Source organism: Drosophila erecta, unplaced genomic scaffold (assembly GCF_003286155.1).
Source record: "Drosophila erecta strain 14021-0224.00,06,07 unplaced genomic scaffold, DereRS2 tig00000000-arrow-pilon, whole genome shotgun sequence".
Lineage (NCBI taxonomy): Eukaryota > Metazoa > Arthropoda > Insecta > Diptera > Drosophilidae > Drosophila > Drosophila erecta.
Window position 1 is genome coordinate 25,510,968 of NW_020825194.1, and position 22,995 is coordinate 25,533,962.

A 22,995-nucleotide genomic window follows, 5' to 3' on the forward strand; every position below is an offset into this window, starting at 1 on the left:
TGCGCTCTGGCCAAAGAAGTTAGTTCCGCGTTAAACTCACTATTTCACCCCCAATTCGCACCGCTGAACAAAGGGACTTAGCTCGCGCCCACATCCAAGCTAAAATCCCGCCCAGCCCTGTCATAATATAATAAAAATGAAGTTAACCTTTAAACAAGTTGCACCTCCCAGCCAACGACCGGGATTTCCAGGCTCATATATATACATATAAGTATCTGTGTGAGGGAGAGTCCTTTCTTGGCTTGCATGTCTGTGTAAAGTCCGCAGTGGCCGAGTGTCTTTGTGAGAGTGTGTGCGTGCATGTGCGACTATGATTAATTACTTTTGCATACATTTACATACAAATTTGTTGCCACATTGTCTGCCTCGGCCATCGCGCTCCCCACCCCTCTGCCCTTTGAACTACCCTTTTTTCAAATGGGGTGGTTTTCGGGGGTTGGGGCGACTTTCCTGCCTGCGGCAGGGTTAATTTCATATGATATTTTTCATTTTCTGCGCAACGAGAACGGAAGGAAGTTGATTTGACAAAACTCTTTTTTCCTCTTTTGGCTGCACTCGTATTTTGCATACTCTCTGCTCTGATTTTATGTCTGTTGAAGCTCGATAATTGCATTTAAATAGCTTATTATTTTTGGTATTTCTGCGCGTTTAAATGAAATTTAAAGTGAAATCAAATTTAAACCTGGGTAATGTGAAGTACTAAACTGAAAACCAAATAATACAATTTTGAATATACAATACACGTATTTATGTTTCAACGAGAAGAATCCAACATTATATACGAATCCTAATATACGACAATAAATTAAAAAAAACTCCCAGTTACAGGGCACAAAAAGGGAGATATTTAAAGGGCGCAACAAAAGGAAACCAACTAATTTCGGTAATTAAAAACTCATATAAAATGGATACCCGAAATCTCCGCCTCCTGCCTTCGCTGCCTTCGAAAATTAACACGATTTTTCCACTTAGCTACCCCCGAAACACACATGCATATACACATACATATATATCAAAAGCAGCAGGAGCTAAGCCAAAAAAAGGGTTCAAAGCCCAAAGGAAGGACGACGCAACGATGACGCCGATGAATCCTGCGGCTTTTTCGACTTCCTTTTGCCAAGGACTGCAATCAGGCTCAGCAGCTGCCTCGCCAGTTAACCTGTCGCCCTGTCCTTTGTCTCCGGCCGCCCCCTTAACCCCCGCTCGGCACCCTTTGACTCCCCTTGGCCGTTGTGTTTTATATAATAAATGAGCTAGGTGGGTTAAAGGCGTAGTTCTGTCTAGTAAATTAGCAAAATACATGCAGGGAGAGAGGCGCACGCTCACAGATGTGAATACGTATCTACTGCTGCGGCGGCAACAATAGAGCTAATAAAGCGGATAGCTTAAAATATGATAAATCCTTAAATTTATGCATCAAAATGTTTACATTTTTGAACAATGCATTTGCGCTAAAAATACTGCCTTCAAAGTATAAAACTGACCTGAAAAAAATATTGTTAGAATTGCACAACCGCGAACTTACTATTTAATAAAGCTGTTGAATATAAAGATGGATTTTTAACATATAACGCTGGATTTTTAAAGTTCTGGTGCTATTGTCATAGCGCGTGCTGTGTGCGTGTGTGACGCCACACCTCCTTTTTCGGGTTGAAAATTCCCAGAGGAGTGAGGAGACTAATGGGTTGCCGTGTGCTCTGATTGAGTTCGGCACAAATTGCTACTCAACCGAAACCATCAGCCGTACGAACATAGAAACGTTTCCCTCCCACACACATACATATAGAGGTACACAATCCGCCCCTGTGCGTGTGTGTATCTGTGTGGGGTTATCCCCAGTTGTCGCCTTGTTAAGTTTAAATAATGCTTTTTGCCATTTCCTCTATGCCAAGGTCATTCAAAATTCAAACCAAGTTTGCATATTTTCCAGCTTCACCCACACACACCCATTCAGATGTACACTTACACACACACACCTAGGTATTTGGGGTCGCCCTTTCGGAATTGAGTTTGAAATATTTCCAACATTGTCTGCAAATTTCTGCCGCATCATAAGTTGAACTTAAATGAACTGGCTTCATTGAGAAGCATTTTCAGCTTGTAGCCGCAACTCCCACCCTCCACTCCTTCACCCACACAATCTCAATCACACCTACACTACAACACCCACACAGAGAGACACCACACACACTCACACACACAGACAGAGGAACAGTTGTCGCACATGCAATTTATGGCAAATTCCAAGTCTCAATTGGTTCCCAAAATGGAAATTGAAGTGAGATTGAGAGAAAGAGAAACCGAAACAGAAAGAGAGGCGGAAAATGTATGCAGGGTTCAACCTACGAGTTAAACCTAAATCGAGTCGAGAAAACTTATATAATGCGGGCGGAAGTTTGAACCAAGAACTTTAAAAACTGTTTCAGGAAATATAGTATTGATTTGATGTTAAAAATGAATAAGTTATAGCACTTTTATACAGGGACAAAGAATAAATATTATTTGAGTACCTATAGATATACAATTATAACAATGACATCCTGCGAAATGACTTGTTTTGATACCTGCTTTTAAATGGAATACGAACTTGAAGGAGGTCGATTTGCCAACTAAAATTCGGTTTCTTTCCATTGCCCTTCCGCTTTCAATCACTTGGGCAATTAATAAATCAAGATGGCTGAACTGCGATTAAGCTAGTTCTACCACATAACGGCACTCTCTAAACTGAGTCACCAACCAGAAAAAACCCACCGAAATTGCCGCTTTTGTCTTGTGAATTTAGATTGGATCAGAAAGCGCTGACCATGAAGATGGAGTCATGTAAAGAGTTAATCACTTACCGCTGTCAGGTTGGACGGCCCTCCTTCTCCGCCGACACTTAGTCAATATTTCGCTGGCCGAGCTTTTCATCTGGACCGCTGCGGACTGGGAACTCGGGAAAGATTCTTATCGCCTCGACCGCAATGGACAGGGCAAATTCATGGCGTGGAGCGAACAACACGAATCATAGTCACATCATGCGCGCGCTAGACAGCCAAACAAGATATAGAAACACGAAAATATAGAAAAAATGCCAGATACATCGCACTTGCGGTTCAGGTTCAGGGTCCGCAGGGGGGACTTTATCGTTGGCGCTACTACAACAAAAGGCGACCTTACCGACACATCGTTCATTTTAATTTGCACAATAACTCACATCCAACCAAAGCTAACTCGGTCTTTTTTCGCAAAATGAAAAAGTAATTACCCGCGCTGAAGAGGCAAATAGCAAAGAAAAAACCCAAAAACCAAAAACCAAAGGTTAATTTAAATTTCAAGTCACACAAGAGACCAGAAGTTGCTGCGGCAACTTTGCGATTGTCCCCCAATCTCCCCTCCGCCATTCCAGATGGTGTCACGAAAATGACTTACAGGTTACTTTAGCTCAGTTCTCCATCTTTCGCCTGCAATTCATCAAAATGCAAATCTCGTTGCCACAAGACCGACAGCAAAAAATATAGGATAAACGCCTGGGATTCACTGCTTGTTTATATACAAATATGTATATAACTATATATGTATGTATATGGAAAAACATAAGTACGTATGGGAGTCCAGGAGATAGTTCCACTTGAAGATCGAGATAATCTCCCCTCGAGTTGATGATTATTGTTTATTAAGTGTCGGCTCTGTCTTAAAATTAAAGGAGCTTCACTTTTTATTGCCTCACGTTTTGGCTTCTCTTGGCTTACTTATATTTTTAATTTTTCTTGCCGTCATTGATTCTGAACCTAGTGGCAGTGTGTGGTCTTCTGTATATGGTTCTGTGTGTCTTTCAGAACCCTTTTTGTACATCTTTAATATTTGTTATAAACTAGAAACATGGTATCTTGCATGCCAATGGTGGTTGTGACATGCTCAGCGTTTTTCTTTCAATTTTTATAGTGCTTCCTTGCATTTTTTATTTATTTCGATTTAATTGCTTAACATGGTTCGTTTCGGGGAGACATTTACAGTAGCTATAATAGAACTGTAAAACATTTATTTATTAATGATGCCTAAAAATAAAAAGAAAATATTATTTCAGCGGATCAAAACTTTATTTAAGAGAAATTTAATCTTTATAATTTCAATTCTATACAAGCAGGGCATCCTCATTTTAAAGCCAGGACTTGTTTCGAATAGCTCGTGACTGCACGAATAGCTCCACTGTGCGCGGTAAAAATCGCGTGGTCTGAATTGTCCTTAGAAAAATCCTTAGCAAATTGCGCCAATAGGTGGCGTTTTGAATTTCCCACGGCTTGCACAGCTTTCGGTTTTACTTTCACAACTAGTATCCTTTAGCCAGGACTAGGTCCCTTGCGCATTCCCCCTATTATCCTTTAGTCGGGACATGAACCCGTAGTGAATGTCCTTCATCCTGAGCTTTTACCCTAGTTCAGCCACCGACCGCTGGTTGGCGCTATCACTTTTCGTACCCTTATGAAATGTGAAATGATTTTACATCTGAATCCAAATGAAAGTCTTTAATTATGTAAGACTATCAACTTCTGCGGAAATTTCTCTGATTGGAAGACTTCGTTTTCTTTGCGTGTAGTCAGTGCAAGCTCTATTCCCCGGAATTTATTTTAAGCTACAAGTGCAAAATTTGGTTTTGGGCACCGGCGACTGTGCATTCAAATGCCGCTCATTAAATGTGTCCGCGTTGTCTGCATAAATCAAACGAACGCACTCCATTTGGGGATGGGTGGCCCACCCACGATCAGATTCAGCGATCCATCGATCGATCGGGGGGTTCGACCAATTAATTAAGTATTTCGATCACAAACGGCGACTTAAGCGACCAAAAACTATTTCGTTGTTTAATTTTACGATGTTCTCTTTTCGGGGGAAGGCTTTTTACGGTTTTTTACGACTCTCAGCCATAAATCGCATCGAGTGCCGCTGCCGGGGGCTAAATGACAAAAATATTTATGGATGTTTTCTGATGTTGGGCGTGAGCTGGTTGTCTGATCTGTCATTCACGTGTCAGTCCGCCGATCCCCCCGCACTCCCCGTCCCTGTGTGGGTTGGCCCTGCTTTGTCTGACTTTCAACAATTACGCAGCGAGCGCAAAATATTTTCGCGATCAAAACAAACGGCGCAAATAGCGCAAATAATGCATATGAATTTGGGAACAGTTACGCCTAGGTGGTAGTTGGTAGGTGGTCCTCCACGCCCCTCCAATGCCATAAAATGTTTTCGAATTCCAAGGGTTTACTGGCTTCTCCATCGCTTTTTTCGAGAGTGCTACGTGCGGCAGAGCGTGTCCGCAGAAATAATTTCAGGCAACTTGCGGAAACATTCCGTAGAGTCTTGAGTGCGAAATATTTTGGGAGGGAGCCCCTTCAAATTCAGCTGCGATCACTTTCTTCTTCGGCTATTATTTTGATTGGAAGGGGAGCAGTATCATTGGCATGATAGTGAAATTGGGCAATATACTGAAAAGCGGCATTTCGGAAAAATATTATTATGCTAAAGAAGGCTTGGTAATAATGCAAAATTGCAACCCATTTAAAAATAGCACGAGTATTCCTTGCAAAATTAGCTAATAAAATTAGCTCTAGTTTTGCATATATATCGAGACCCCAAAGGGATCAAAATCGTCATCGATTCCTAAGTCTCGCCCTGGAAACGGAACACTGAAAGCCAAAGCTCTGGTAATTCTTTTCATACTTCGTGCAATTAACAATCAGCGGGATCAAAGCCAAATCGAAGCCTGCCCATTGTTGGCACCGCAACCTTCTAAACCTGGTGCATACATGTGTCACTCCTTCTGTCGCTTTCATAAGGTCTCCCCAAATAAATATAAAAAGGAAAACACTTCGCGCTTTGAGGTCTTTGAATTTTGTACACACCGATCAAATATGTATTTAAATATAATACCCGTACACCCGTACGATAATAATTAATACGAATCCAAAGTAAATGAATATTTGTATGTCGACGAAATAAAGTAATGGTTGCACCAAACCTGAGTTCATCCTATTTATTTGTGAAAAATTGATATTTTCTAATATTTATTTTAGTTATTTCGCTTGTCAGGCTATTTTACAATATGCAAATACACAGCATTTATTCGCAGTGTAATCAACTGCATTGAAATCGCATTATTAACGCCTGCAAGGAGTGAGCTGCAGTGCAGAGTCTGTGCCATTCCATTCAATTCACTTACCAAATTGGCAGCAGCCAAGCCAAGAAGTCGGGTGTGAAAATAATCTGTTTAACGAGGGAGTTTTACAAAAGACCCGAAGATGCCACAAAAAGAGGCAGCAACGGCCACAAAAGAGGCAACAACAAACGAGCAACAATAATGACATTTGGCGCAAATGAATGAGAAGCGGGCCCAAACATCCGTTCCTCCCCCTTTCCCCCTTTCTCAGTCGCTTACCGCAAAAGGATATGACAGCAGCTTCGAAGTCGAGCCTGAACCTGAGAATGGGTCCCAAACTTAAACGTTAACTGAAACTGAACCTGACAGTCTGCCACTTGGTCTTTGGCTCTTTTGGCTCCTTTGGCTCTTTTGGCTCTTTTGGCCATGGCCAGCTTCCTTGTTTCTCTTGGTACTTGGGCACTTTGGCTGTTAGTGATCTTTTTGCTGCCGATCGTTCCTTTTTTCCCTGCCTTCTGTATGCGGAGCGACTCGGTGACATTAAAAGGTGGGAAAATGTCAAAAGTTGGCAACGTAAGAATCTTTTGTCTTTCCGCTGATGCCCGAAATAATTGCTGTGTGATATTTTCCTCAAGTATAGCATTTTAAGTATCAAAATATATCAATATTTTAAAAGATACACAGTGTAATAAACTAAATAAAGCTTAAACTGATAAAGCTTAAGCTATAAAATACAAATTGGATATTTACATTTAACGACACTTGCTTTGAATCATTTTACACTTCCCAACTCTTGAAATAATTGCCAAGTAGATCTTTAAATAAAATGTTTCAATTCCTTTGAATATAATATTCCAAAATTGTTTGTAACTCCAAAGTCTGTTTTCTGAAACCGAAATAAATCTTTTATTCGAAAGCTAAACATAGGATTCACGAAATTTCTCAGCCACAATATTTTACATGTGTGCTTCCGCTACCCGCCTACATGTGGCGCCACTGAGCGGAGGCGTTAATTTTGCTGCTAAACAATTCAAGCCACAACTAAAACAACATTTTTCTGTCTATTGCAGTGCAATTTTGGATTAACCCAGCTGTAAATGGACAACAAAGGTGGATTACCCACATGGATAACGACAATTTAGCCGCGCATCGCAAAAGGTAGGCCCCAAATTGAATCAATTTCGCTACACAAATGTTTAACCCGCGACATCCGCGGCGCTCGCTATTAATCCTAAGTGCTTCCCGTGATTTTATGCAAATCGAACATATCGCCGGGGAACATATCGCAGGACAGAAGAGGCCGCGATTCGGTGTACAAATGACAGTTGGCTGTGACACAAAACAGCGACTTAAGGAAGATGTTGAGCGCTCTGCAAGTTGCATGCCAACATCGGCAGCAACGACAATTTCCACCGGACAAAAGACGTTTTCATTTATTCATTGATAATGCTTTAAGAACTGCAGCAACAACCACATAAAAGACCAACAACGACAAAGCGCAGCGAGAAGAAGAAGAAGAAGAAGAGCGAAACATGCGACAAAACAACATAATTTAAATTTTGCGCATGCATCAGGTTTTCTCTCCATCCCCGAAATCAAAAAGAACGAAGAAAACAGCCGGGCAACATGTTGCCGCAACACGCCAAGAAACCCAGCAACACACCACCCCTCCTAAAAAGACGATTTATTTATTCCTTTTCATGGCTCGTAATCCGGTAGCTGTTGCTTTCCTGGGACTTTGTTGTTGCTGCCTTCGATTTGCTTTGAATGAAAATGAAATTATCGCATTATTAACTATGAGGCTGGCTGCTCCGCTGGAGGGAAAGCAGCGCTAGACCTCGCAGACTGGGCCTAACAAGATGGTCTAAAAAGAGGCTACCACTGCCACTCCCACCCCAACTCCCCCTTTGTGGGTCCGCCCGGCCGCATACTTAACAATAAAATGAATTGTTAATTCCCTTGCACCCTGGCACTTTCCGCCGATTTCTTCCCATTTTGCTGTTTGGGGGCTCAGCCCAAAGCGAGTCTTGGCCGCTTCAAGTGCAGAATGCTCTTCTGCCTGCCTTCGCCGATGTAATGCTCAAGTGCCTTTCTTTTATCTGCGCCACAATCGCTAGTTGGCCGAGCTTGTAGATGGGTACGATGGGCGTGGTGGGGCTTATGTGGCTAGAATTGGCACTTGAACAAAAAGGGGTATTTTAGTAACGTTTAGAATTATGATACGGCTAAGAAAAGCAATTGAACAACGACCATTATTTATGCCTAATCTTCATAGGTTGTTTTTTAGTTATTTGTTAATATATAATTTATTTGTCTTACATAATGATTGTTCTTAACTGTTTGATACTAGAGATACCGAGACAGTTAAATTGTAATACAGAGCTGATTGATTATTGGAAGCATATACGGTAACACTACGAAATACTTACATGAACAATTCAACAATTCATCAATTATCAATTGGTCAGAGCTGAAAACAGATCAGGTAAACAAAATGTTTCATAATATTCATTTTATAGCTGCATTCTTTGCAATTCAATCCACTGTTTGGCCCAACTTCACTGGCTGGAAGTTCTTTAGGCGTGCTTTAAAGCAAAACACCGAACTTGTTCTCCTTTTTCGTATGTCCAACGAGCAGAGACCAAAGCAAACCACAGAACGAACCGAACAATTGTTTGCGCGCCAATTGTCTCCGTCCAGAGGTCCCACTGTCCCATCCCACTGGGTAGGAGCATGGGCTTGGGTTCGGGTTTGGGTTTGGTCCCACAATGGAACAGACGCCGAGACTTTGGGGCCTCGGCAAATGTCTTCTTCCACAGAATTTGAAACGGAAACATCGAACACTTTGTTTTGGTTCTTGTTTCACATTTTACTTGTTTTGCTTGGCAGTCTTTTTTGTTTGCTGATTTTACCAGTTTACTATATTTTTTGCTGCCTTTTTGTGAAACTCAGTTTGGCGTTTGTAAGCGCGCGCATGCGTAAGTCTCTCAGGTTGGGTCAGTCACGCAATGGGCCGCGACTCTGGGATCTGGGATTTGGATTGGGAACAGAACCGAGCCGAACCGAACGCAGCACGTAACTGCAGCGACTTTAGTCAAAATTAACAAGCCTCAAAACACAATTTCCAGCGCATGCAAATTCGTTGTCAAAATAAAATAAAATAAGACTAGTGAAATCGAAACAGAAACTGATAACACACAGTAAGAAATAAAAGCTCTTAAATGCTACTCAAATGAAATTTACCGACCGCCAATGTCTAAATTAATCTCTAACTTAATTGCTGGTACTGTACATTGCACAGAAATTCACAGTGTGACCTTACATAGGAATATTTGGCTGCCAGTGTGAACTTGCTGTTGAAATTTTGGGCAATCTATAAGCAAATTTTATTATTAGTTGAGCTTGCGAGTTGTGCTTGATCGAACTTAAAGACTATATTTAATGAGTACTGTCTGCGCAAGTGGTAGTTATTTTTTTATTTTTTTGGAAGACGAAACCATTTTATTGGATTGTTTTCCGTGCAAAAGGTGGGCTTGGTAAAACGAAGTTTGGAGGGGCAACTCCAGTTAAGCGATAAATGAGTTACTGACGTCCGAGCATGTGCATGTCCAGTATCAGGCTCCATTCGAGGCTCCTTCTTGGCCACTCGAGTGTCTTGCTCCAGGCCAAAAAGCAGGTGCTACATCCACGGAGAAACCTTCGACACCCTCCCCCTCCCCCGCTGCCTAGCCCCCTCAGCCCGCAGAACCCCCCTGCAGCAACATTTCAACAGCCTTCAAAAGGCATTTCCAGACATTCTCATATGCAAATTTATGCACTAAGCGGACCACTTTTTTCAAGGGGAGGGGCGAGGGGGATGAGGTGGGCGGAGGTGGAGGCGGTGGGGGCGTCACCTCGAGCACACCACGTAGTCGTAGAAGAAGAAGAGGCTGTGGAGCTGGCGAGCAAAAATTGATATATGCCTGGGTTATGGTAAAAATCAACTAATTGATCTGCGGCTAACATGATTTTTATCTTTTGAGAACTTAATTATTTTCTGTTTCTGTTTCGCCAGCCGTGCGAGTGGGGACTTCCAATTTGAAATCGATATGGGACTGATGCTATATACATATGCACGTCTGAACGTATGTATAACCGATATCTTAACCAACTGACAGGGGACAGAAACAGCATAAGAAACTGAGATACTGGAGCGGAAGCGCAGGAATGCGAAGGTCTTCTTTATAGAGCTCGATTTGAGTGCTTTCATGGATCGGCTTTGAAAGGTTTTCAAATTATTTAGGAATTAGTCTGAGTCCCGTAGGTTTTTCAGGGCTTCACACAGGTTTGATCAGTAAATCGATGTTCAAAACTAATAGCTTTAACACTGACACTTCGTAGAGTCAATAGATACATTTACATAGATACATTTGTTTGGCTTAGATTTTGCCTTAAATGATCTTCCCGAAGCTAACAAATAAAATCTTTTAAAAGGAGAGGAACTAAATCATCAGGGATGTATAAGTTTATCATTGGAAGAAGTTAGGTGATAATAAAATAAAATAAAAATATTAATATATTGACATAATAATAATTATCACAAAAGATCTTATAAATATTCAAACTTGCTTGCGCCCAATTTTTTCTTGCAGTGTTGCGAATTCAATTCGATTGTTGGCCCAAGCGATTGCCTTGAAGGGGGTCAAACGTGCGAATGGGCCAAATAGACGAAAATAACCAAAGCCAAATCTAATTCTTGTCGGTTGCCTTAAATGATCGAAAGCTTTATGTTGCGTGCCACAAATACGGCAGCGGAGAATTTATGTTAATATCAAAACACTCGATCAATATGCGAGTCAGCCGAGGGCAGTTATCGGTATCGTTCAATTTGGCAATGGAATTAAATTCCGATAAGAAGGAATGAACTAGTGAGGCAAAAAAAAAAAACAAAGTAAAAATTTGGTTTTTCGACCAATGGCTCTCATTTAAATAATGTGTATTATTTGTATTCCATCTGAATCGGACCCGAGATTACAACCTTCCTGGTGATCATGGGCAGGTCCTGGGTGATTGCTTACAGCTGTGCGCTGCTCTTAAGAGATAAGCAGGATAATTTAAGAGAGACTCTCTTAGCGCAGCTGTTGACCAATTCCAGTTTTTCAACACGGGGGTGGGCGCTCTCTTCTCTCTTCTGCCGACTCACATTTAGTTCGGCTTTCGCCATTTGGCTTCCGCCACTCGAATGCTTCACTTTGAACTCCGCACCGCAATGGTTGAAATCGAGGATATTTGGAAATTGCCGTCGGCAAATCATGGCCGACTCATCTCTCTATTGTTGTATTTGTGGTGTGTTTGTGTGCCTCTGTGCGAGTGTGTTTGTGTGCGTGCCTCCCTTTTGGTTTTGTTGCAAATTGATTCGCGCGGCCATTACTCAGTTTATTTCTGCAAAAACAATTAAATGTCGATTCAAGATTTGGAGCTCCCCAAGTTCTTAATTTATTTTCAGCTTGGAAATCATTTCGGATTTTATATTCGGTGTTGCTTAACAAATGCTAAATTAAACTTACCGTCGGCAATGCATAAAATAGTATTTGCAAAGCGAGACCGATAATTTCTTGGTTATTTAATGGCCAAAGCTTGTTTCATTGATTAATTTTTAAAATTGCGTACGACCTTAGACATTTAAATTAAGTAAGTTTTATGTTTTGAGTATGTTTTATAAGACCTTCGTTTAATCATTGCGTTGTATTTATATTTAATTTAAATAAAAAAGGAATATATTTTCCATCGGCCTTATGAGGATACAACTCAATGTCAACAGCACTGTTTTAAGCAATAAGGCAAACATAAAATTTTAAATAAAAAATAAAATTATAAATGCATTGTACATCCATACCGAACGAACTAGCGAAATCAAGAGTTATAACGAAATTTTTACTCACACACACGATTAAAATAGGGTTTAAACATTACATAGCATTGGCGAATACTTTACGTTCTTATTTTATGTTTCGTATGATATAAAATGTGGGCCCACGTATTACCTCAACAAGTGCAGTATTTATGGATATTTAAATGCTTTCCCATGGCGCACATTAATGCGAATGAGATTCATTAAGCAGCCTTTCATTTGGCTTTCAATCGATTCTCACATCAATTTAATGCACAGCCATTCGCTCGTTCCCCCAATTCCCAAATATTGTTCTTGCGCTTCTTCAACTCAACTTTGGTTTGCGTAGCTGTTTTCTCGGTTCTTCTTTTTTATTTTGGATGGAATTGGCACTTAAGTTACTCAAGTGGAAAAAAGTTTTTGTTTTTCGTTTACTCGATATATGTAACTATAGAAAAATAAGGGAACACCAAGACGAGAAGCAAACACAGATGGGGAAACTCCCTCGAACTGTCTCTTTCTTGGCGCTGTCTCCGTCTCTTTCTCCGGCCTGTCAGCTGGATTTCTTCATGGGGGTTATGTATACAAATACGTATGTACATACATATATGTGTGTATCCTGGGACTATTTTTGCCTACAAAACTTTTGCCCTTGCTGTTCAGTTTTTCTGTATTTTCGCTTGCTTCTGAGTTGTACGAGTATGTGCAATTCAATTGAAGGCTGACAGCGGCAGAAATTTTCATTATGAAATTGGATCGTTGTCAATTTGGCTGGAAAAAAGTGGTTGCGCAGAAGAAGTGGAAAGGGGTTGAAAGAAGAGAAAACTCGAAGGCCTCGGGTTATTATGGTTATTACTTGTTAGTCCGGAAATTTGCCGCGCGGACAGTTAGCACCTGTTAGGCCTACAACTTTTTTATGGCCGTGTTCCCTTCCTCCTCTTTTTCATTACCTGTTTATCGCTGCATCTCTACAAATCGCTGTTCACCTTGAAGACGGTTCGAAAACAAAGTGAAAATGCTATGGCTAAAAAGAGCGGCTAAGTAGCAAAATTCCACTGTGCATCGCCTCCGTCCTCGGCTCCAGTTCATAAATTAGAGTTGACTCCCTCTTCTTATTTGTATGCTTTTGTGGGGCTTTCTGGGGATTTCCGTGGGTCTTCAGTTAGCCAGTGATGTGATAATTGCGGCTTGGCTCAGCTTGGCCCAGCTTGGCTTACTTTGTTCGCCATTTAATTGTTAGTAATTTGTGCTTTCGCGTTCTCCGCCTTCCACCCCCTGTTTTCCACTTAGTTTTCCCTTTTCGTTTGCCACTCATTTATTCATTTATGCAGGCCGCGCTTTTTTCTCGTTCGGTTTCTCTGGCGAAATTGTTCAACAAATTCCCGCTGGCACGCATTGCTGGCTACGGATGCCCTTTAATCCATTGTTTTTATCACTGCCGCGCTTCTTCTCTGCCGGTTGGGGCTTTTCTATCCTTCGCTGGGTGGCAATTGCAATGAATGTTGTTACTCTGGCTTCACTTGCACCTTTACGCTTCGTAGTTTGTGTCTAGGCTTTGACGTGCACTTCCTTTTCATGTTAACAGAAGCGTGAAAAGCTGAAGCAATAAGTGAATCAGGGGGAGTGGACCAGTTCCACCAGGAATTTTTAAAAATTAGCAGAAAAAGTTTGGTATAATGGGAAAATCTAGTTTTAATATGAATTAGTTAATACCCACCTAATCGAAATGTGTTATTTAAATCGTATTTTAGTATACTACTAAATATTGGACATTAAAGTGTTGTATTGGAAGTTATATAGTTAAGATCGAAACTTCTCTGCGTATGCTTTATAGCGTATTATTGAGCTCGATTTGAGTTTTTAGATCATAAGATGAGAAGGCACAGTGCTCAAAACAAAAGTCGCCTTCCTCGGTGCGAAATTCCCGTCGCTGGTTCCAAGAATAAAAAAGCTTAACCCCAGCAAAAAAAAAAAAACAGAAGTCGAAGGAACTGAACAAAAATTGTTACCCAGAACATTTAAAGAACCTCGGAGACCGCAAAAGAAGAACTTTGACATTTTCCTTTTTGTGATCAACGTCTGCGTTCTCTTTCACTCATCCCTAGTAAGCCGCCCCCTCTGGAAACCCCCTTCCCCGCAACCCCGCAGCCCCTGTCATTGTGTTGAACGCTTTCATGTTTTTGAGCGCAAAAACTTTTTGGGATTATTTTTGTGCGACTTTTCGGGCATGTGAAGTTGACTTTTTGACTCTTTCGGTAGAATAACATGGACTTTTGTTTCATCTCCGCTTCTACGTTTTCTTCACGACTTTTATTCGTGTGTGCCTGCGACTTTATTCATAGTTTTGTGGAGCTTTTGGCTGTCACCTTTTATTTCTCCTTTTTTTGGCCTGGCTTTGCATGTGTCACAAACCCGAAACTGCGACTGCGGAAATAGAAAATTGTTTTCTCGGCGGGTAACAAGTTTGACCTTCGCACTCAGATGAGATGCCACGCCCACTATTAAGGAAAGACTTGAGTCACACATGTATGCCACAACATCGTATTAGTTTTTTGACGATACCACATAAATCAAAGTCGCAAAACTACAGAAACAAAAAAGTGTCAGCCTTTTGCAAATTACTTGCAAGTTGCCCCAAAATAATTTTTCCGCTCCGACCTCTGGGTATCGCTTGCACATAAGATTGCCCACTAGCTCATTTTCCATCTCACTCAATCGCATCGCCGTCTCGCTCGCACGGCGCAGCGGCTTAGCACAGTGAAGCAACATGTGTGGGTGTGTTTCAGTGGCGCAAAATGAAAGATACGTGTACAGTGGGCCTTCGCTACAACATTTTTTAGTGGGTCCTAAAGGAAGGGATCCGTTAAAAATGGGTGGGTATAAGTTTCTTCTTACATGCGAAGACAACTTAAATGCAAAAATTCCTATGCGGAATATTGATGTATTGCTTGTATTTCTATAGCTCGTTGTATTTCCCACTTGCACTTAATAAACATGAATGCGGGAATCGTAATTGGCATCAGCAAAGTTTTCAGAATAATAATGCCAAAAAAGCCCCAAACTTTCGTATTAATATCGAAGGCAGCAATCCAAACGCTCAGCAGCCGGAAAATTACGCTAATCAGTCGCTCCACTGGCGATTAGCGAATACAAAACGAGGGCCAACAATAAATAAATAAATCAAATTCACAACAAACAAAAGCAGGAGTTCCAAAACGAGGCAGGGGCACTGAGAAGAGGGCGAACTTTGCCAAGTGATTTGGATAAGTTCGATATTGTGTAGGCAAGTCTAAAAGCTGGCGGGGAAAATCTTTGGGGAGAGAGAGTGGTCAACAAATATTTTGACATTTTTCCAGCAGCAGCCATAAATCACTCAGCGAGTGAGCGAGCGGGAAAGCTGACATGATTTCTGTGCCCTAGACTCATAATTAGAAGGAAATTAGTTCGAGGAAACCCAGTGGTGCGGCGCTGGAAAATTGGCTCGGTTACTTAAGCTCAAAGTTTGTCACGGCTGTGAAGGATTCCCTATGAAAAGGTACAAATCCCTGCATCTTCTAGGTTACGCTAGTGCAAAGGCTTAGGCAGCTGGCAGAGTAAAATCAACGAAAAATGTTACAAAAGATAGGAAATTTGGGATGTAGCTAGATATGGTACTTATTTACTTATATCAACCCATCATAAATTATTGGCTTCGAAATATAAACGAAATGAAGCATTTTTCGCAGCTCAAATCATATTTAAGCTGCAAATCTGCGCACAGTTTTCAGCATCCCGTCGATCCTCTAATATATCTTTGCATACATTCCCTTCTGTCCGCTTACTTCCGTATCTGAATCCATTCCCTCTGCAGATTGTCAAGTGCTAAGTGCTCCAGAGTGGCGAGCTGCTCGTCACAGGAGCAACCGGAGCACTTTGACAGACTATTATGCGAGAAAGGTTTCTTTCACTTTCCGCGGCCGTGCAGTGGAGTGGATCCCCGAATCGGGGGAGTCAGGATGCGGAGTATAGTGGAGTACAGTGGAGTACAGCGAAATCGGGGAATCGGGGAACCCGAGAACCGGAGAAACCAGACGTGAGAAGCGGAGTAGCGAAAGATGTTCGAGTCGCTGCGGAACTGTCATTTCCGTTTTACTTGTAAAATGAACATGGAAGTATTCGAGGCAGCCGACAAAGTGGCAGCAGCAGCTATAGCTGAAGCTACAGCCATGGCCCTGCTCATAGGAGCTGTAGCGGGCGGAGCGGAGCGGAAAGGAGCAGCTGACGCTGACTTGTTATATACTAAACTGCCCGAGGGGCGGGCGCTGGGAAGCGGGAAGTGGGATGGGGAAGCGGGAAGCGGGAATCGGGCGGCGGTAAGCGGAAGGATGAACGAGGCCAGCCAGACAGACAGTCAGGCAAGAGAGAGACGGACGGAGCGCGAGGGAGACAGACACAATGGGGCGGACGGACGGACAATTGCGTTTAACGTTTTTCGCAAAAACTTTTCGCTACGCTTTCGTTGGATATTCTGTGCTAAAGGAAATTGCCAGCGAGTCGCAGACGAAACGGAGGCAGTGTTGTTAACAATAATTTCCGAAATATAGCCAAGTCAATATGTGATAAATGTGTTTAGCGTTGGGGGCAGAAATCGCATTCAAATAAAAAGTTAAGCTTCAACGAAATCGAAACTGTCTATTTAGGCATTTATTTAGGCCAAAAATAAATAAATTAATTTGTTTTGATCAGCACAGCTACTTACACTCAACAAATAATCACTTCAAAAATTCTGATACAACATTTAAGACCCTTATTTAACATCAGGCTAATCTATTGTATTAACTATTACTATCTGAAATGTAATTTAAATTAGAATGTGATCTATGATAAGAACCTGAAAATCTGGTTATAATTCGGACGTACGTATTTCTCCCAGCGGCCAGAAATGAGCCAACTCGGCAGTTCTCGCAGGAGGGGAGACCATGGGCGGTGGCAACTTGGGGAGGGGCAAGAATGGAGCGGGTGGTTTGGGGCAACAACGCAACCAAGCATTTCGCACTGTTCCCGCTCCGAAGGTAACAACGCAAGAAAATGCCAGGCAACAAGACAAGCAGAACTGACGTAAAAAGATTTTTGTGTTTCCCCCGGGCCGGCTAACCACCTCCAGCCCCCCCTGGCCGCGCCAACTGGGGGTGGCGTCTGGCCGGATTGAAGCCTCATCATGAAGCTTTCGCCCTCGACGATAAATGCGAGTGCGATCTTTAAACGCTGTCCAAACGCCGCGAAGTCCATTACGGAAAATCCGAAGGGGAGAGCATTTCAACGCGTGCGACTTTAGATTGGAATAAGCAGCAAGTAGCAAGTAGCAAGTAGCAAGTGGAAAAGAAAAATTGTAATTAAATGTTAAAAATTCGCGGAAATTGGGGTTGAATTGGGACGCATGAATAGACATCTGCCCGAAAATGGCATTTTATTAAGAAAATCATTTGGTTCGGACTAACTAAAAATATAATGCTTCTTACCTGTGATTTAGCAACAAATTAGGCAATTCAAATATGCTCTTTAATTATAATTAATCTTTAATTAATAAAGTGTACATTAACATTGCATTACACTACATTTACATTTACATTACAGCTTAAAGTTACGAAAATTCAAATTTAAAAATCCGAGCCTTGATAACCCTAAGCCCCCAACGAAAACTGAAAATTGTTACATTTTTTCACTTACAATGCAAATTTATCTGGCTCGAGGAAAACTATTAGGTGATGGAAGGGAAATTTTAATGAAAAATCTTTTGGCCAGCATCAAAAGCCACTTGAAAGGACTTCCGCCTCACTCCCAACCACTCTCCCCTCTCTTTCTCGGAGGGCCAGCTCTCTCTTTCGGTGACATGAATGCTGACAACGTGTCTTAGTTTGCACAAAACGAGCTCAAGAGATGCAACACACACAGCCACATGGGTTTCCACTACCAGGACACGGACGCCTGTTGTTGACTCCTTTCTGCCAGTGTATGTGTGTCTGCCTTCCGGGCTTGTCATGTGAAAGGAATTTTAATTTAATTACAAGCCTTGACTGGAGGGCAATAAGTGCTGGAAAGCATTCTAATATTATCAATTTTGGAACATAAACACACACATTAATAGATTGGCCAGCTAAGGCTGCCAAGGATAGCGAAAAGTATCTTAAAAACGAATAGCTAAAAACAAAATGCATAATTTATGTTACGAAGTCCACCTTTAAAATTTGATTTTACTTATCTGCCTTAATAATAATTTGCACACGATGATGTTCTATAGAACTTAAGCATTGGCAGTGCAAGCGAAAATTCTCTTAGGCCTTTGCTGATAATCAATAATAAAAATCAAGTCCGCATAAATCATTTCCTCCTGTCTGCTAGATGCATATCGCACTTGTCTGGGAAATTAGGAAAACTTCGGCACTCCCCTTCCCAAAATGTGTTTTCAATTTTCATAATTTTCGGTTGAGAGAATTGCGCCGTCGGCGTTGACACCAAAATCAATATCTAGGAAAATTCCTTGCAGGCTGTTTTCCACAGGTATTTTTTCTCAGCTCAACTGCTTTGTCATATCAACAGACGGCCGCCCCCCAAAAATCGTACCCCGCACTTGGGGCGCCACACTTTGTGGCAAGGCCGCACGTTCGTGCGTTCGTGCCAAAAAATAATTTCCTACTCGCCAGACGCAGTGGCAAGTAAGGAGAGATCGCAGCGAAGAGGAGGAGGATGGAGCATCTGAGGGGCAACTTGAGCGCACTTATTGTTATCAACGGCTGAAATATGGCATTTTAATTTTATTAGCTGCCTTTACATGCAGCACACTCCCAAGCCAAATAAATGTGCAGATGATGATGGCCATGGTGACGATGACAATCTCCACACGCGACAATGGGATCAAATGGATTTTAAAGGCACTTCGGATTGCCCTCAGGAAGTCATGGCTACACATTATTTGAAATCAATTAGGAAGGACATGTGCACATGACATTTGGGTCAAGCTCCGTTCCTGAAAAACGAACTAACAATTGATACAAAGTAACTTTTCCTAAAATTGCATGCTCAAAATAAGTATAACATTATTTCAATTAGATGAAGAACTTTCAAAATATTCTAGTTGGATAAGTTGAAAGGCAGAGATAATGTGATATTAAAAATATTTTAATTTCCTCATATTTTTGGGGCCGTTTTCCATATAAGGGATATATGATGCCACTCGAATGCTCATTGGCTTCCATAGTACGGGTTGTTATTGTTCTGTTGGTGATTGTTTTCTCTTCTTGCTCTTGTTGGATCCCTCCACTTTTCGACAGCAGGAAGATTTGTAGGGGGTGTTCAGAGAGAAAGTGAGAAAGAGAGAGTTTCCCTGTCGACTGCGCATGCCGAGAGTCTCTAAGAGAAGCGGAACTGGCCTAATGGGGAATGAGGGGCTATCAAAGAGCCATAAAGTTATAGTTGCCACAGCAATGAAGTCATTTACCCAAAGTTTATTGCTAGTTGAAAATTGCGTTATTATTAAGTGGCTGTGCGGGCTCTTTATTTCACTCTCTTGACCCCGAAGGCCGTTCTCTTAAGTGTAATAATTTATTACGCCTTGATTTGACCCCACTTCCTAGCCCCATTGTTGTCATTTTGGGGCTTTTGTAAAGCATTTTCGAGCGCCAGCCAAAACGCTCCCAAATAAGAGGAAGCAGTCGATGGAGAAGAGCAGCAAGTGCGGAAAATACGGAAAATGCTTTTGTATTTGGCTCCTAAGGCGGCACCAAAACTGGAGGCATCTCTAGTTGGCAATTTCGCAGCGTCGAGTCGAGAGAGATTCGAGCGCTATAATTTTCCCGCAAGAAAAGCGATAAAGTATCTCAGTGCGATTTTCCGTCGGCAAATGAGTTTTGGCCATTGCTCGAAGTTAGCATAAACAGAGTGTCCAGTTGACTTGGCCAAATGTGCGGCTGACACGGCCAATGGATCTAAGTCCTTTCCCGCCCCCTCCGCGTCACCTCCCCCCACCGGCCGCATCGAGCGAACATGTGCCCCATAACGCCCATTGAGCTACTGTCCACGATAATCCTCGAAAAGCGAAAACTACGGTCCTCGACAAAGCGGAAAAAGTATCGCAAATAACCGAACTCAGTTCCTTCTCTTCCCCCAACTTATCCATTTTCCGGAGGTTTCAGTTCGACGGAAAGTGTCGCTCAGGCCACTGCAGGTAAAATGCCGATCGCATCGGACTTCCTTAGTTTCGTTTCTTGTATATTGTGGGTCTATTAAAAGTTCTATAAAGTTTCGAAACAGCTGCTCCTCAGGCGAAAGTTTTCCCGCCCAGCAAGTGTCGAAAATGCTTTGTATAAATAATTTCTATGGCTACAAACAGTTTGTTTTGTTTCGCCACAAATCGGTGGGGTCATAGTGCATTATTTTGATGAGCTTCCAAGAGAAAGTTGTTTACGTTTGCCGTTTTCTGAGGATGGCCATTTGGATTTTATGTTCGAAATTAAGTTACTATAGTTACTTTAGAGTATTATTACTCAAATGTTTTTAAGCTACGTTTGCTAACTGGAATTTTAATTGAAGTAACTGAAGCGATATTCAATTACTTTATCATTACGATATTCGACTAAAAGTAGAGTGCTGCGTCATGCTTAACGACAATATATCATTTAACAATTTCGCCTGGTATGTTAAACTTTCTTTATTTCCTTGCATTTCTTTATTTACCATTCACTTTCTGCTTTCGCTGAGCTATTTCCAGAACTATTTTCCACTGAGCGTCTTGCACAGCTGAAATCTGTTCAATTTACCACAAATATTCCTTGGGTTGCCGTATAGGAATACCTGGCCTCCGATTTCCGCTGCCCTGTCCCTGTGTTCCTGCACTTCTTTATTCGTGGCGCCCCGCATGTCACCGAAAAAAAGGAAAATGTAATGCGTTTCCACCGCGGCTGCCACATTGAAAATGGAATTGAGCAATGCAACAACAATGAAATGTGTGTAACGCATGAGATGAAATGAAATGCAACACGCGCTGAGGCAAAAAAAAAAATATTTCACAAAAACGAGAATTGAAAATCAGGCGAGCGAAAAGCGAAAAGCAAAAAAAGGAGGCAAAACAGCAGACCGGGAAAAAAGAATTTTAAACATGGCGCGAACATAATGTCCTGTGTCCTTGCCTGTCTTGCCTCTCTTTCCTTGCGAATTTCCCTCCATTTGTTGTTGCTGGGAAAATCGAACATTGATTTATGGCGTGTGCGAATGTCGGGGAGGCAAAAAGTATAAAATGTGCGGATATATACGGGGGAAAAGGGGCTGACAACGATGATGCTGATGAGCTGGAATTGTTTTTGATATGTCCCGGGCAGAGCGAGCGGGAGTGCCAGAGGGAGAGGGAAGACCCAACTGAGGGAGACAGACATAAAGACAGATGCAGGTCGGTTACATGAACAAGCGTACGTATACGAGTCCGGAATACAAGTCCGTACATTTACAGAAACGATTCTCGGGGTCCCTCATTGCCTCGATTATTATTATTATTTGTGACAAACGGAGGGAAGGTGTCTTCCCTCTCGCTCGATCGGATATTGCCTCTCTCTCTCCCTCGCTCTCTTTCGCCCTCCCGATTCCCTCATTTCGCATTCATCGATGTTGCATTTACAACAAGAGCAGCCGCAAAACAACAATAAGAGGGGGGAAATTGCAAATGCAATTCGTAACGCATAAATTTAAAAAACACAAAAAAGTGGCAGTGGCGAAGGGGGGCGGGGGGCGAGGGGGGTCAGCGAACGCGTGTCACATGTCGATTTTCGATTGTTCGCAAATTAATATATAAAACACAACGATGCGGTCTGGCTTTTCTGCGGTCCCTCTGCCCCTCCGCTTCCCCCGAATTTACATTTCCCCCCTGGGCGAATTTACATGTTACAATTGCGGATATTGAAAATGTATCGATTTGCTGGCCGAGTCTGAAGTTGTCAGGAGCTAAAGTTTTAATAATATTTTTCATGCTAAAGGGTAGAAATGAGTTACCAGCAGCACTGAGTTACTTAGGAATTGATTAATATACTATCACCTACCACCATTTACCATCGTATTTAATGCAAACTATTCAGTGAGCTGCGATAAGCCGCATACGATCGCCCGTTTCAAAGGAATTTTAAATTCCTAGCAAATCAACTCCATCCACCGCTCTACGAACAACTACACTAGCAGCCCCAATAGATCCCTGTCTCCGCACTTAGTCCATCTAACTAAATCTAAACTCGTTTGGGCCGCCATTGCCGACGGCCAAACACGCGCTGGTAATTGCGGCAATTGGCGCTCATTTCTCTGTCATAAATATCTTTTTGGCCAGCTCCAGCCCAGACTGGCGCAAATTATCGCATCATGCATGGAAGTCGTTCGAGAGGGGGCGGCATAAATTGTAAATCACCTTCACACCAAGACGGGCGGAAAAGCGATTTTCCAACACTGCCCCCAAGGTCAGAGAGCTTGCACTAGAAAAGCGAGTTAATAAATTACGTGTAAAACAACGTGTGAACTAACATAAATAATTTTCGCTGGTCCCGCTCTTGCACATTTCCCAGTCGCTCCTAGGAACCATCGATTAGGCGTAGATAAAAATCAATTTGCGGCTATAATAAATTGCTCAACTACCAGGAGCATGAGCTTCTCCAGCTCACCAGCTCACCAGCTCTCCACTCCGCCCGTTGCGGCAATTTAGCTTCATTTTGCCAGACTCTCAGCAGTCTCTCGACAACAAATTGGCCCGCAAGGTGAACCCAGAGCAGAAAAAAATAAACTGAGCCCAATTCTTCGAGAGGAGCCAAGCGAAAAATTTACAAACATTGTAATCACGGGTTAAATATCGCCAAAGCCAGGGCCAGCTGCTCGCACTGCTCAACCGTCTTAACCCCGAAAGTATCTGAGGCTAAGAATCTTCCACCTTTATGGAGAGGACGTCGTGGATTAATCACCGCGGGCAGGGCAAGCCCCAGACTCCAAGGCTCTT

The 22,995-nt window shown here is 42.2% G+C and overlaps 1 protein-coding gene across 4 annotated transcripts in view; it reads left to right on the forward strand.

Moving 5' to 3' along the window:
* Positions 1-22,995, forward strand: part of LOC6553142 (homeotic protein antennapedia) — a 104,075-nt gene that overhangs the window by 22,499 nt on the left and 58,581 nt on the right. For all 4 annotated transcript variants that reach the window (XM_026976647.1, XM_015153950.2, XM_015153951.2 and 1 more), the window contains one exon: positions 7,201-7,288. The gene's annotated coding sequence lies outside the window, so the exon portion shown is untranslated. The remainder of the gene's footprint in view (positions 1-7,200; positions 7,289-22,995) is intronic.